Here is a 12,354-nt window from a genome sequence, read left to right on the forward strand (position 1 = left end):
GTCTGGTGTCCTCGTTTAGTCCTGTCTCGAAAACCTGGCTAGAAATTCTTGTTAGCTCTAGAAGCATCTGAGCACACAAATCATATGTAGTCGTGAATAAAAAGATGGTCAAATAAACAAAACCAAACAATCACTAATGTGTACAAAATTAATTTTATGATAAACCTCAATTGTGTAACCCCTCGGTTTGATAGCATTTGTAATTATGCAGCTTGTGGATAAAATTAGATATATTGCGTTTACCCACAACTACATCTGTGATTACCACTGCCTTTTTAGTGTGTCGCCTTTATTCTGTCTAAATGTCATCCATTTTGTTTGCAGTGGCAGCAGGCTAAGCAGAACAAACAAAAGTGATTATTAAAGGGACAGATCACTTCCAAAATCAATCTACTGGACCACACCACAAGCTGAGTACCATTTATTGCCATTATATTGAAGGCCGATATCTCCAAAACTCTTCAACTCACACCAAAAAATTTAGATGGATAAATTGCACAGACCAGGAAAAATATGTGTATTTTGGATTTTGGGGCAAACTTCCTCTTTAAGACCCCCCCCCCCCCTAAAAAAACATGCAGAGGAGGTGTAAAGATGTTTTTCAGCCATGAGTAGTATCTTCTTCTCAGGTTGCATATGACCCCTTGCATCCTCCATAAATCAGACAGAACAGCCTTTTTGTAGCCTGAGAGTTAAAGCCTAGGGCGGAAAGGTTAGCAAACTGGCTGCTGGTAACTTATTACTGTATGTGCATATATATTTGTGTGTACGTACGTGTAAAGCAGTGCTTTTCAGCTCCTCTATCTGAAGGTCAAAATAAAAATTTGTGGTGCTGTTGTAAAGGATTTATTATTTGGTGTTGTATGCCATAAAACGTGTCATGGATTCTTGGCATTAGCTCTCCCAGAAGGTGATGCAGCAACAGAACATCAGATTTTTGTAAGTCAGTAATGTCATGGAATTTCGTTCAGACATTCATTTTCATTTTCAAAGGTGAATGTAGTAACTATATTGGTCCTCTGACTTTTCACCCAGTGCCATTATTATTTATTATTATTATTTGTCCAAGACTTTGTTTTTTGAGCAAATATGTGCAAAACTAATGACATTTGTTTCCACTTCAGCATCATCGGTACAAGGTATTAAGATTCAGCAATGCTAACATGCTAACATCTGCATGTTGCCACGAGCTTTTGAGCTTTTGGGTTACCAATGTAAACTGGCCAACAGCAAAATGCCTCAAGGACCATTTTCACACATTTAGTGTTAAATTCAAGTTGTTTACATTTGTCTTAAAGGTCCAGCATGTAAGGGTTATGGGGGTTTAATGGCAGAATATGGAAGATATGGAATATATTTTAATGTAGCCCAGAACTGACAAACCAAATGCTGACATGAGGTGAGTGACACAAGGTGTTTGCAATCTCCCATCTCCCCGCTAGATGCCACTAAATCCTGCTCACTGGTCCTGGTGCCTAACTTTGATTTAGCATAACTTGGGTCTTTATTTTCATTGTTACTTAGATTTATTTGATGTTGTAGTCTTATTTGATGTTGCATCAGAATTCTGTAGCATGTTTTTCCAATTGTGAAGCCTGTTTTTCCAGTCTGCGTTTGTCTGTTGGCTGCCTTTTTGGTGTGACTGCTGTTTAACCCCATTTTAGCTTGAACTTGAAGGCTGTAATCTCACATTTAGTCTCATGGAGACATTTAACCACCAGTCTCGGGCTATTTCAGTCGTATTACAGCAGTACCTCTGCTAAGTGAATTATCACATTCATTGTGTTGACATGACGCTCACTGTGACTACAGGCCGGCCTTCTGCCTTTCCTCTGCTGCAGGGCTCTAATCACAATACTGTGGAAACAGGGTGCTCATTGTTGCGCGCGCCCTCAGCTTGTGGTCTGCTCAACATGCTTTATGGCAGTAGGAAAAAAACACCTTGTTATTTTTCTGTTTATACTTGTTTGGCCTCCTAAAGTGCTGCTCTTTACTTTTCCCCTGTGCCCTGTATTCCATTATGAATGCCTTCTATCATGTGAAGAGTGCTTTGTGTGTGTGGTTTACTCTCAGCAGTGTAGCTCTTATTTCGTCCAGTAGAGGGCGGCCATGTCCCAGGTTTTATTCGTGTCTTGAAAGGATTCTTTGTAGGTTTTTCTTCTTCCCCCCCTCCTGTTTTTGTCATGCTGGAAATGATTGAATACTTCAGCTTTGACCTTCTGGGTTACCCATTGAAATAATTCATTTTCATATTCTTTGTGCTTTCCACAATGAAGACTTACTGTTTTATATGAGTCAGTCAAGTGCAGACAAATAATCCTATTTCACTCTTTCAGTTCCTCTTTTTTAAATTTCACTTCTGTAAAAATAAATATTTGTTAAAGGGCCTGTTGATCTGGTGCTTGGTGCTTAGAGAGACCAGTCTGTAACCAGAAGGTAAAGGTCAGTGAATCAATCAGAGCAGCAGCCACATGAGACATGTGAAAAAGTCTAAATAAAAATTGCCTGTCATTACTCTTCCTCAAAGGCATCACTGAAATATGATTTATTAACTGCCAACCTCAGGCTATAATAATGTATGGTATTTATTTTAAAATGATTTATTGATTAATAAAATTAAATACCACCATGCATGCACACACCATCAGTGTTGCAAATGAATTAAAATCACATTTATAGTAAATTAATAATGATATTAGAGACAATGCTGATTATCAGTATGTTGTATATTAATTTAGATACCACACTATTACTGACATTAAATGAATAATCAGTAATTGTGTGAAATTTAACTTAAAGAGCATATTTTATGTGATTTGCAATAAAATTAAATGATTTCTTGAGAATAAAAGTAAAATGTGGGAAACAATAAAATAGAATAATTTTTCAAACAAAAATTCCAAATATTTGCTGGCCACTCAGATATGAGGGTACATGAGGGTTGCACATTGTTTTGTTGGGTGAAGGCATTTGTTGATGGGTGGACAAAAGTAGCCGTAGATGTGTGGGACGCATTATGAAGGCCAAAATGTTGCTTTTGGGACTGCAGTTTGAAACAACTCCCCTGAACAAGTCTCCCGAATTCCTTTTAAAAATGCTCATCAGTACATACAGTTCATTGATCACGCAAACGCCTCGTGTCTCAGTAAAGTGTTACTATTGAACTCCATTAGCGTGGTGACAGGGCGTTAAAAAACATGAAGACGGCCATTTTGTGGGTGAGCTTAATGTTAAGTGTGCGTAGTCCACCCCCATGTGTGACAGAACCCGTTTAAACATGTCAGCCTGGAGGAGCAGCTGAGGTCAGAGTGCAGGAAGAGAGGGCGAAGGTCACCCGCTCATCAATTAAACACACACCACTTAGCTAATGAGCTCTCACTCACATTCACACTCACACACACACACACACACACACACACACACACACACACACACACACACACACACACACACACACAGAGGACCAGGTGGAGCTATTACTGGGTCATAATCTCACCGTTTCTTCAGTATTACCTTTAGGTAAACTGTATATACTCCCCTCCCTCCCTTCCTCCTCTCTCTTCACCCAGTTACTGCACCTACACACCAGCATGCACTTGCTTTAACTTGCGAAGTGTATTGCTGCGGAGTGCGTTCCCCTGGGTAATGAGGCGCAGAAAGTGCAAGCTGCTTACCTGTGTGTGTGTGTCTATGAATTACGAGCACTCAACACTGACCAGCTACTGTGCTGCGTGTGGTGGGAGGGGTTATGCTTCTTTCTGCGCAACTGGAAGAAAGTAGAGTGACGGGACGTGAGCAAAGACGAAAAGACTGGAAGGGTTCGAGAAAATGGCAGCGAGCAAGACCGAAGCCCATGACTAGTGGAAATGTCGGGTAAATAGAGGACTTTTGAACAGCAGCATGTGTGTCTGACATGTCACTGCAGGAAAAGGTGGAATTAATAACATTATTAATGGCTGCATTGAACCAGTTCCAGAGCCCTGGTCTATTGTGCCGGCTGGGTCACTGTCATGGCTTACTGGGACACTTAAATAGAGCAAATCTTCCAACTAAGTCCGTGATCCAACTGCTTAACTTAAGATATTTCATATATGCTCGCTAATCTCGATAGAACTGTTTTATGAACCTTTTAAATCGAATGAGCCGCAAACTGACCTCAAACTAGATGTTTATTAGCTCGAGTAGTATCAAAAGTGCTGATTAAAGTTGTGTGTGTGTAAAAATAGTATTGCATAATAGGCTTTGGCGGTATAAAGGTATTACGATACACCAGCGTATTAACAAATCCAGACGGTGTCATTTTCAGTACCATCATGAGTACAGATGACGCTCTTTCTGTTAAACTGATGGGGAGATGCTGTATTGTAGTGAGCATCTTACACCACCAGGGGTCAGTCTCCGCATGGCAGCACAGCTGAAAAGACAAACTTGGCTGTTTGATGAGATGAGATGAGAAGAAAGAAGAAAAATGCCTATGCCCCTGTTTTGGATTATTTTAATTCAGTCCAGATGATACACCAGTAAAATGTCAGGACGGTGTGAAGGTATGAAAAAATGGATACTGCTGTTATTGCATAAATGATTCATGTTGCACGGTGTGTATTTCTTCCTTCAAGGAGTAGCATATTAGTTTCAGGTTGATGCCTTTTAGATGGAAAGGTGTTATTGAGTCATTCCTAGCCTGTTTGTCATTTGATTGTCTGGCTTAAAGCATGTTGTTCTTGAATTCTGGTTGTGTGGTTGTCCAACTGTGAATGCTTTTTGTTCTCAGTCAATCTACTTCCGCTTTCCCTGCAACAAGTCAAACGATCTGACTTTGTGCTGAAGTCCGAATCAAACGAGTTCATAAAGCAGATGAGAGGGCAGAGAGGAACACATTATACAACTGTTTCCACAGGCTGCGGCGTCTAGTAGTAAACTGACTTATTTGTGTACATTTGGGGATGTGTACCTTTTTAAGATTGTCATAATCCTAAAAAAGTACAGTGGGAAGAGTGAAAAGAATAGTCAAAGCAGCAGAGGCTGAGATATCCTGTCTTTTACTCTGTAGTATGTGTCAAGATCCATAAATCTTCCCACAATGCCACTAATTCCACATTCATGTCATAACATATTTACCATAATTACAAATTAAATAGTATCCAAGTCATAGTTACTACCAGAGAACTTTTTTTCTTAAAGCACTGATACGTATCTGATTTGGCAGTTAATAATATTGAGGTGCATCAAAACTAATCAGGCATCATTGACTTTTCTAAAGTCAGTCAACTGAAGTAGTTAAGGATCGAGCCACTGTGTCTAGACGCGCTGCCATCTTGAGCCTGATTTGATAGAGTATTTTAAACCCTCACATGCCCTAGAACAAAGGAACACTTTGCACATCAGTTAGATGAGGCAGGTGTGTGTAGGACAGAGGCAAGTAGACCAAAACATTTGTTGCACAACTGCCTCCTGTTGTCCACTGATGTTAACTTCTGCTGCTGAACACACATTTACACTCATGTCACAAACTCTATCATCCTTCCCTTACAGCACACAGTGAGTTGGTGCTCCCAGTTATTCAGTGAGTTGACTTTGGCATGTGAAATCAGTGGAGTGAGCCTTTAAGATTGTCGCAAAAATGTAAAAAAGTACAATTTTACTGTTCCCCTTGACAGCAAATTATAAATATTTTCTCTGTCGTGGTCATTTTGGCATAAATTGTGAGGGAAAGTAAAGGCATATTTACAGCTAAAAGCAAAAACAGAAATCGTTAGCAGTACCAGTTCTTAAAATGCACATCATTGACTTTAATACATGAACAGTGGTGGAAAGAGTACTGAAAATCTGTACTCAAGGACAAGTAGTGCTACATTACTGAAATATAACTCAATTAAAGTAAAATTTCCAATGTTAAAAAATAATTTTAATGAAAGTACAAAGTGTTCTTCTCAGAAATACTAAGACTGTTAATTACTTTGTTACTTTTAACCAATGATGTTTAATGCATTGTCGATAGCAGGCATTTGATTAATTTTCTGGTTTCTGTTTTCTGTTTCTCCAGATCTTTGGTCTCAGTTACTCCCTTCACGTCCTGTCAGTGGTCACGATCACATGCCCAAACCTGTGCCTGGTTTCCATTTGCCCGTTGGCGATTGGATAGCCTCACTGGCTACGAAAATTCAGTTCAAAGTTTGGGATATTAATTCAAATTGTGCTCCGTACTCACTTATGATTTAAAAGTAACTTTGTAGATTACATAGTGTAAGGCATACTTAAGTACGAGTGAATGTACAGACTTGAAAAAAAATGTTAAAAAAGCACAAAAACCCCAAAAATTACTTAATCACAGTAATTTGAGTAGTCACACTACTGAATTTCCTCTTGCTGATGCATTTTAAGAGCATTATGCATTGAGCCTGCAATACAACCTGCATGGCTTTTTATTTTTGCTTTGTGTGTGTGTGTGTGTGTGTGTGTGTGTGTGTGTGTGTTCAGATTTACATCATGTATCCACGGGCTTTGTCATGCAGTCAGAATTGTATGGTCCCATAGGCAAGTGTGCTCCATATGGAAGTCTCTAGCAAAGAAAATGAGCTGCTCAAAGGCAGACCTGAGGCTATCAGTATGTCAATCAATCTGGACACTGACTGCGCTAAAGACACACACACACACACACACACACACACACACACACACACACACACACACACACACACACACAAACTATCTTTGTGTGTATTTCTGTGTGCTTGTGTGTCTTTCCACTTGGGGGCAGTGTTTTCTCTGCAGACAGTAACAACAAGGCTGGTGACACAAAGAGCAGCGTCACTGTTAAAGTAGCAGCATCTTGCTTGACACACACACATACACACACACACACACAATGCATAGTGTATGCATTTGTCTGCTTGTCTGTATGATTGCGCTTCGCTGTGACTTCTGTTTGCGACTTCATTTGTGTGTACAGTATGTCCACGAGCAATTTGCAGTGGGACCTGTGTTTGTGTGTGTGTCAGCATGCAAGTGTGTGTGTGTGTGTGTGTGTGTCTGTGTGTGTTTGCAAGCATAAACCCCTTCTCTCTCCCCAGCATCCACCAGGCAGTGAGGAGAAGTAGGCCGCTTAAAGATAGCTCCCGGCAGCCTCAATACCGGCTCCCAAAATATATCTGCTCATGAGAGTCATCATCTCTCTCCCTCCCCCTCTTTCTTATTCTTCTTTTGCTCCTTCTCCTTTTGAAAATAGAACGAGATTCGGCTTTTGAATTTGCAAATTGATGGCCTCCTGAGGTGTGGATGTATGTGTAAGCATGTCCGTGTTCCCATCATGTTGATGAGCTTTTCCATTTTGGGGGGTCTTAAATGTCATTTCCATGTTATCCCAGTGGAAAGGTGACATTAGGATTGTACCATATCCATCAAAATTAGGGGGGGTTGTTGAGGAGGTTTTTTTTCTACACATGATGACATCCCCTGAAGCTCTGACCCACTGGGGAAATGTTTACTCAAGTGCCTGTCAGAAAATGTAGGAAACACTATCACCCTGGGCTCTTCAGATGCCTAATTTTGTCAAAATATATTACATTTGTAACTTGAAGAGTGCACTTAGCGGAGTGCAGATCTCTGCCAGGCAACTCAAAAAGAATATCTGGATGCAACCCCTTTGTCACCAACATTTGGATTAGTGACTGTAATTTAATGACATATTTTTGGTCTTGGTAACAGAATAGTTACATTTATTAACTTGGTTGCATGTAACTAGTTCTCCAGCTCTGCAGCACTGCTAGTCCTGTAAGACATTTGTGTGAAATTTTGTCATAATTGAGTTAAGGTCACAGTCACCTTGATCTTCAAGTCCAAGTGAGCATTTGTGCCAAGCCTTCAAGCGTTCTTGAAATATCGCCCTCACTAGAATGGGAAAGGCATGAAGTCACAATGACCTTCACCTTTGACCACCAAAATCAAATGAGTTCATCCATGAGTCCAAGGGGATGTTTGTGGCAAGTTTGAAGAAATTCCCTTGAGGCGTTCATAAGATATCATGGTCACAAGGATGGGACGAGCTGTCGCTATCATGGAGCCATGAGAAAGGGTTTTTCAAAAGTTGTAGATCACAGAGGTCTTTCTGGTAGAACTGCAATAAATAATTGATTATTAATCATTTCAATCAAATTTCCAGCTTCCTAAATGTGAATATTTTCTGTTTGTTTTTTTTTTACTCTAGCAAACTGAATATCTTTTGGTTTGGGGCAAAACAAGGCATTTGAAGATCTTGGGTTTTTGAGACATGCTGACAATTGATTCGGTGTTTATCAAACTTTTTCAGCGTGTGGCTTGGTGTTAAAATATAGTAGTGTCAGGCTATGCTATTCAGCTACAGACAGTTCACGCATGAAGCAGATTTATTTCTAATAATAAGATTATTTATTGTTGACTGTTGTCAGTCCACACCACACTTCCTTGACAGAAAGGCAGTAGGTTACAGCCATCACAGTTTAACTCATAGCTAATCATGGATGGCGCATCTGCAAACTTCGTGCATGAACGTGACTACATGGCAGGCTGATATGGGATTTTTCATTGTACCACAAGAGGGAGCTCAAGTACCACCAGCGGTATTTGAACCACAGTTTGAGAATCTAGGGATTAATTGATGAAAATAATCGTTAGTGGCAGCTCTACATTCAGCATGCTGTCCTGAATGTGCACAAAATAATAGGCTTAATAATTGATCCAGTAGTAGGTGCAATTAGGTGCAGACAAGCTTCAGGTCTGTTGATCACGCATGCACACACGTAAGCGATTGCATGATCCCCTCCAGGCTTACACTTATATAAAACATAGAAAAACAGCAAATGTTCACCATAGATTGGCAGGGATCAAGATTTTTTTTTTTAACAATGTAATTGACTGATTAATAAATAAAATTCTTCGTGATGAATTTTCCCTCAAACAGCTAAAAGTTTGTTTCAGCCCTAATTTAAATCCTGGCCCTGATGCTTCTGCTTTCAGTTGACTTTTGTCTCGCTCTCCTCTCACCTTTGTTTCATTTCACAGCCCACTAACACGCAGCTCAGATAAATTAGCACACATGTACGTAAATGACTTTGTCACACTGATGAACCGGTGATTTGTGACGGCTTCTTTTTCCTGCATTGCATCCCGTTTGTGCTGAGACAGACTCCGGCCCCCTCCCCCACCTCCCGTGACCCCGAAAAAAAAAACTGTCTACAGTAAATGAATGAATAAAAAGTCGAGTGCACCCTCTCATTTCAGCTCAATATTCCTCTTGCTGTCTGTGTGCGCTGCTGAGACCCAGTATGTACTTTACCCCCCGTTGGCCCACATCCACAGAGAATGAGGACAATAGTTTGGCTCAGAGACATGTGTGCCTAATGTAGTCCTTTTATGTGGGAAAGTGGAACTGTACGGAGATAGGAGAGAAAGGGGATCACTGTGTTCCTGTTTCCTTTCTTTCTCTGTCTCATGCGTCTGATAGCTTTAAGATATACAGCGTTTGCAGTATTACCATGAAAATATATTTGTCAGACATTTAATTAACATTGAAATTGCAGTATTGGGTGCAAAATCAGTAGTTATGATTCATCCTCATGAGGGTGGGTAACATTTAAATATGATTGTGTAGCGATTTTTAGTGGAACTATATTATGATGGTATTATTTCATCTTATTGTTTTACAAAATAATGTTGCCCAATTTAATTTAATGATTAATTAATTTAAAAAGAACACAATGAGCTATTGAGATTTTTGTTAAAATGTGTGAAGAGTTCTGTCTGGTGCATAACAGTGGAACAGTTTCATTAAATGTTGGTATATATTTCACCCAGCAGCCCAGTATTTTATAGGAAGTCTTCATGGATGAAATATTCTTGGGGTATTTTTAAATTACCGTTGTATTAGGCTGCACAATTAAGCAAAAATATTAGCACAATCGCAATATGTCCAAGTGCAATATCCAATGTTTTGATAAAGGAAAAGTGTGTGGCCAAATTGCATTATAATGAAGTACTGCTGCAGTGCTGCAGAGATTCCCTGGCCAACAAATCTTCTTCTCCAGGTGTGAGAAAACATGCAACTGCAACAAATGTCACATCATCATGATTTTATTCTATTTTTTTCAGTGAAAATTAGATTTATGATGATTCTCACTAACCATGAATCATATCACAATCATAATATTTGTCAATACTTTCCTGAAATCGTTCGTCCCGAATTGTAATATAGTAAATTTTCTGACAATTAAATCAAGACTATATTAAATAATTAAACAAGGCTAATACCTTACAGACTCACCGGTGGCTCTGTGGGCTAAATGCTAATACCAGCAGGTTTACATGCTCACAGTGACAATGCTAATATGCTCATCTAGAGCGGAAATATGATGCTCACAATTGTAGTTAAGCATTAGCACAAACATAGCTGAGGTTGAAGGGAAGGCCATTAGTTTTGCTCGTAAAACAAAGTATTAGCTTAAAACTTTGACCTGATGGTAGTGCAAGATGAAAAAATAAGCGATTACCAAAGTACTTAAGGGTTAAAGAGGTAAAACTCCAGCATCATTTGTCGTTTATAGAACAACTTTATTGTTAGACCAACGTGTTTGGGCTTGTGGTTTTCATCTGGGTCATCACCAAAATAATTACCATTCATCCTCAGGCGGACGTGAATGTGTGTGCTACCTCTCATGCAGTGTTAACTTCAACAGTTAAATTTAGTTTTAGTCATAGTCTTTTGACTAAAATGCCATTTTATTTCATCATATTTCTGGTCGTCTGAATTGTTTTTTTTTTAGTTTAGTTTTAGTTGACTAAATATTGTAAAATAGTTTAGGATTTGGGTAGATGTAGTCAACTAAAATCAGGTTTAGTTGAAGTGTAATACATTATTTAAATGTCCCCTAGACTTTTCAGACCCATTATATACTCCTGGAGTGTGTCAATCAAATTTAATGGATGATTTAGTCTGTCACTTTTCTAACAAGGACAGAACATTTAACATTTAAGTGGGTTTACCTTTGGATGAATTTTGAGATGACTCATTTGAAAACTGTTGCTTCAAGTATGTTTTGTTTTTTACCGGGGATACCACACAGAGAGATTGGATCTCTCCCCCGCTTACATTATCATCTCATTTTTATTTGCTGATATGATATTTGTTTCATCACAGTTTAAGTTCTCATAAATTACTTTTCATTTAGTTATTGTCCTGTTTTCATGAGTTTCATTAGTGAAAAACGAAAACTATGACAAAAATTAACAGTCAGTGAAATTAACACTGCTCGCATGGCAATCAACCCAATCATTTTAGATACGTTTCTTGAAAAACAAAAATGTCAACCTCTGTCGATAGTTGTTGAGATATTTCAGTCTGGACTAATGTGGTCAGTAAACAGATAAGATTGTCTGTTTTTGGTTCACCCAGTGAATTAAATACCAGAGAAAACAAGACACCTCATCACACTGAGGGAAAATCTAGCAGATCTAACACTGCCATAATGCAGTCATGCTTACTAATTTGCAACATCGCCCGCAATGACCTCAGACATACAGAGATATTAAAGGGACAGCTACCATGCTAAAATCTCTACCTGTGGTCTTTTGTGATTATTTATCAATTTCCTCCAGCTGTTATTTATGGTGTTAGCCATCTACTGGCACAACCAATATGCCTTTGGTTGAGGCTGTCGATCAATCAAAGGCTGTGTGGGCATGTGTTCTGATCAGTTCTGATCTCAAACTCAATGTGCAGCGTAATAACATGAGACTTACCCCATTTCCTTTAATATATATCTATACTATTATGGCAGCACCCAAAATAATGAGTAGAATAGGGCAAATGTAATTAAAAATGCATAGATTCTCCTTTTTACATTAGGTAGTAATGTAAAGATCCTTTAGAGTCAATATTCAAGATTTATTATTATTTTTTATGTAGTCAGTTTTGTTATTTTGTTTATTTTATCACATTACTTTTATTTTTTAGATTTTTATTTCTATTACATTGACTATTTCATGTTTTACAATGCATTTATTGTGTGCATTGTAATAACAAAATGTCTTTTTTAAATAAAGTGATTGAATATTGAATATCAACATATACTGTTCTCTGCAATGTCTCTATATGAAAAAAAAAACTTTAATTGTAGTTGCACAAATGAAAAAAAAATACCTATAATTACTCTTAACTGGCCAAATCGACCAGCTGGTTGACGTGCATATGTGCTCCCCGATTGGGTCATCTGAGGGGAAAAGAAAAAAAAAAAGAAAAGTTGATAAATGTGCAGCCAGGAATACAATTTTACCAAGAAATATTTTTTGCAAATGCATTTCTTGTTGTTCCTGTTAAAGGATTAA

General features: G+C 38.6%; 1 protein-coding gene across 4 annotated transcripts in view; it reads left to right on the top strand.

Annotated features, from left to right (window-relative positions):
* The window catches only part of srpk2 (SRSF protein kinase 2), a 94,925-nt gene that overhangs the window by 16,334 nt on the left and 66,237 nt on the right, over positions 1-12,354 (top strand). The gene's annotated exons all lie outside the window — the stretch shown is intronic.

This window comes from Lutjanus erythropterus, chromosome 13, assembly GCF_056507025.1.
Source record: "Lutjanus erythropterus isolate fLutEry1 chromosome 13, fLutEry1.hap2, whole genome shotgun sequence".
NCBI lineage: Eukaryota > Metazoa > Chordata > Actinopteri > Lutjaniformes > Lutjanidae > Lutjanus > Lutjanus erythropterus.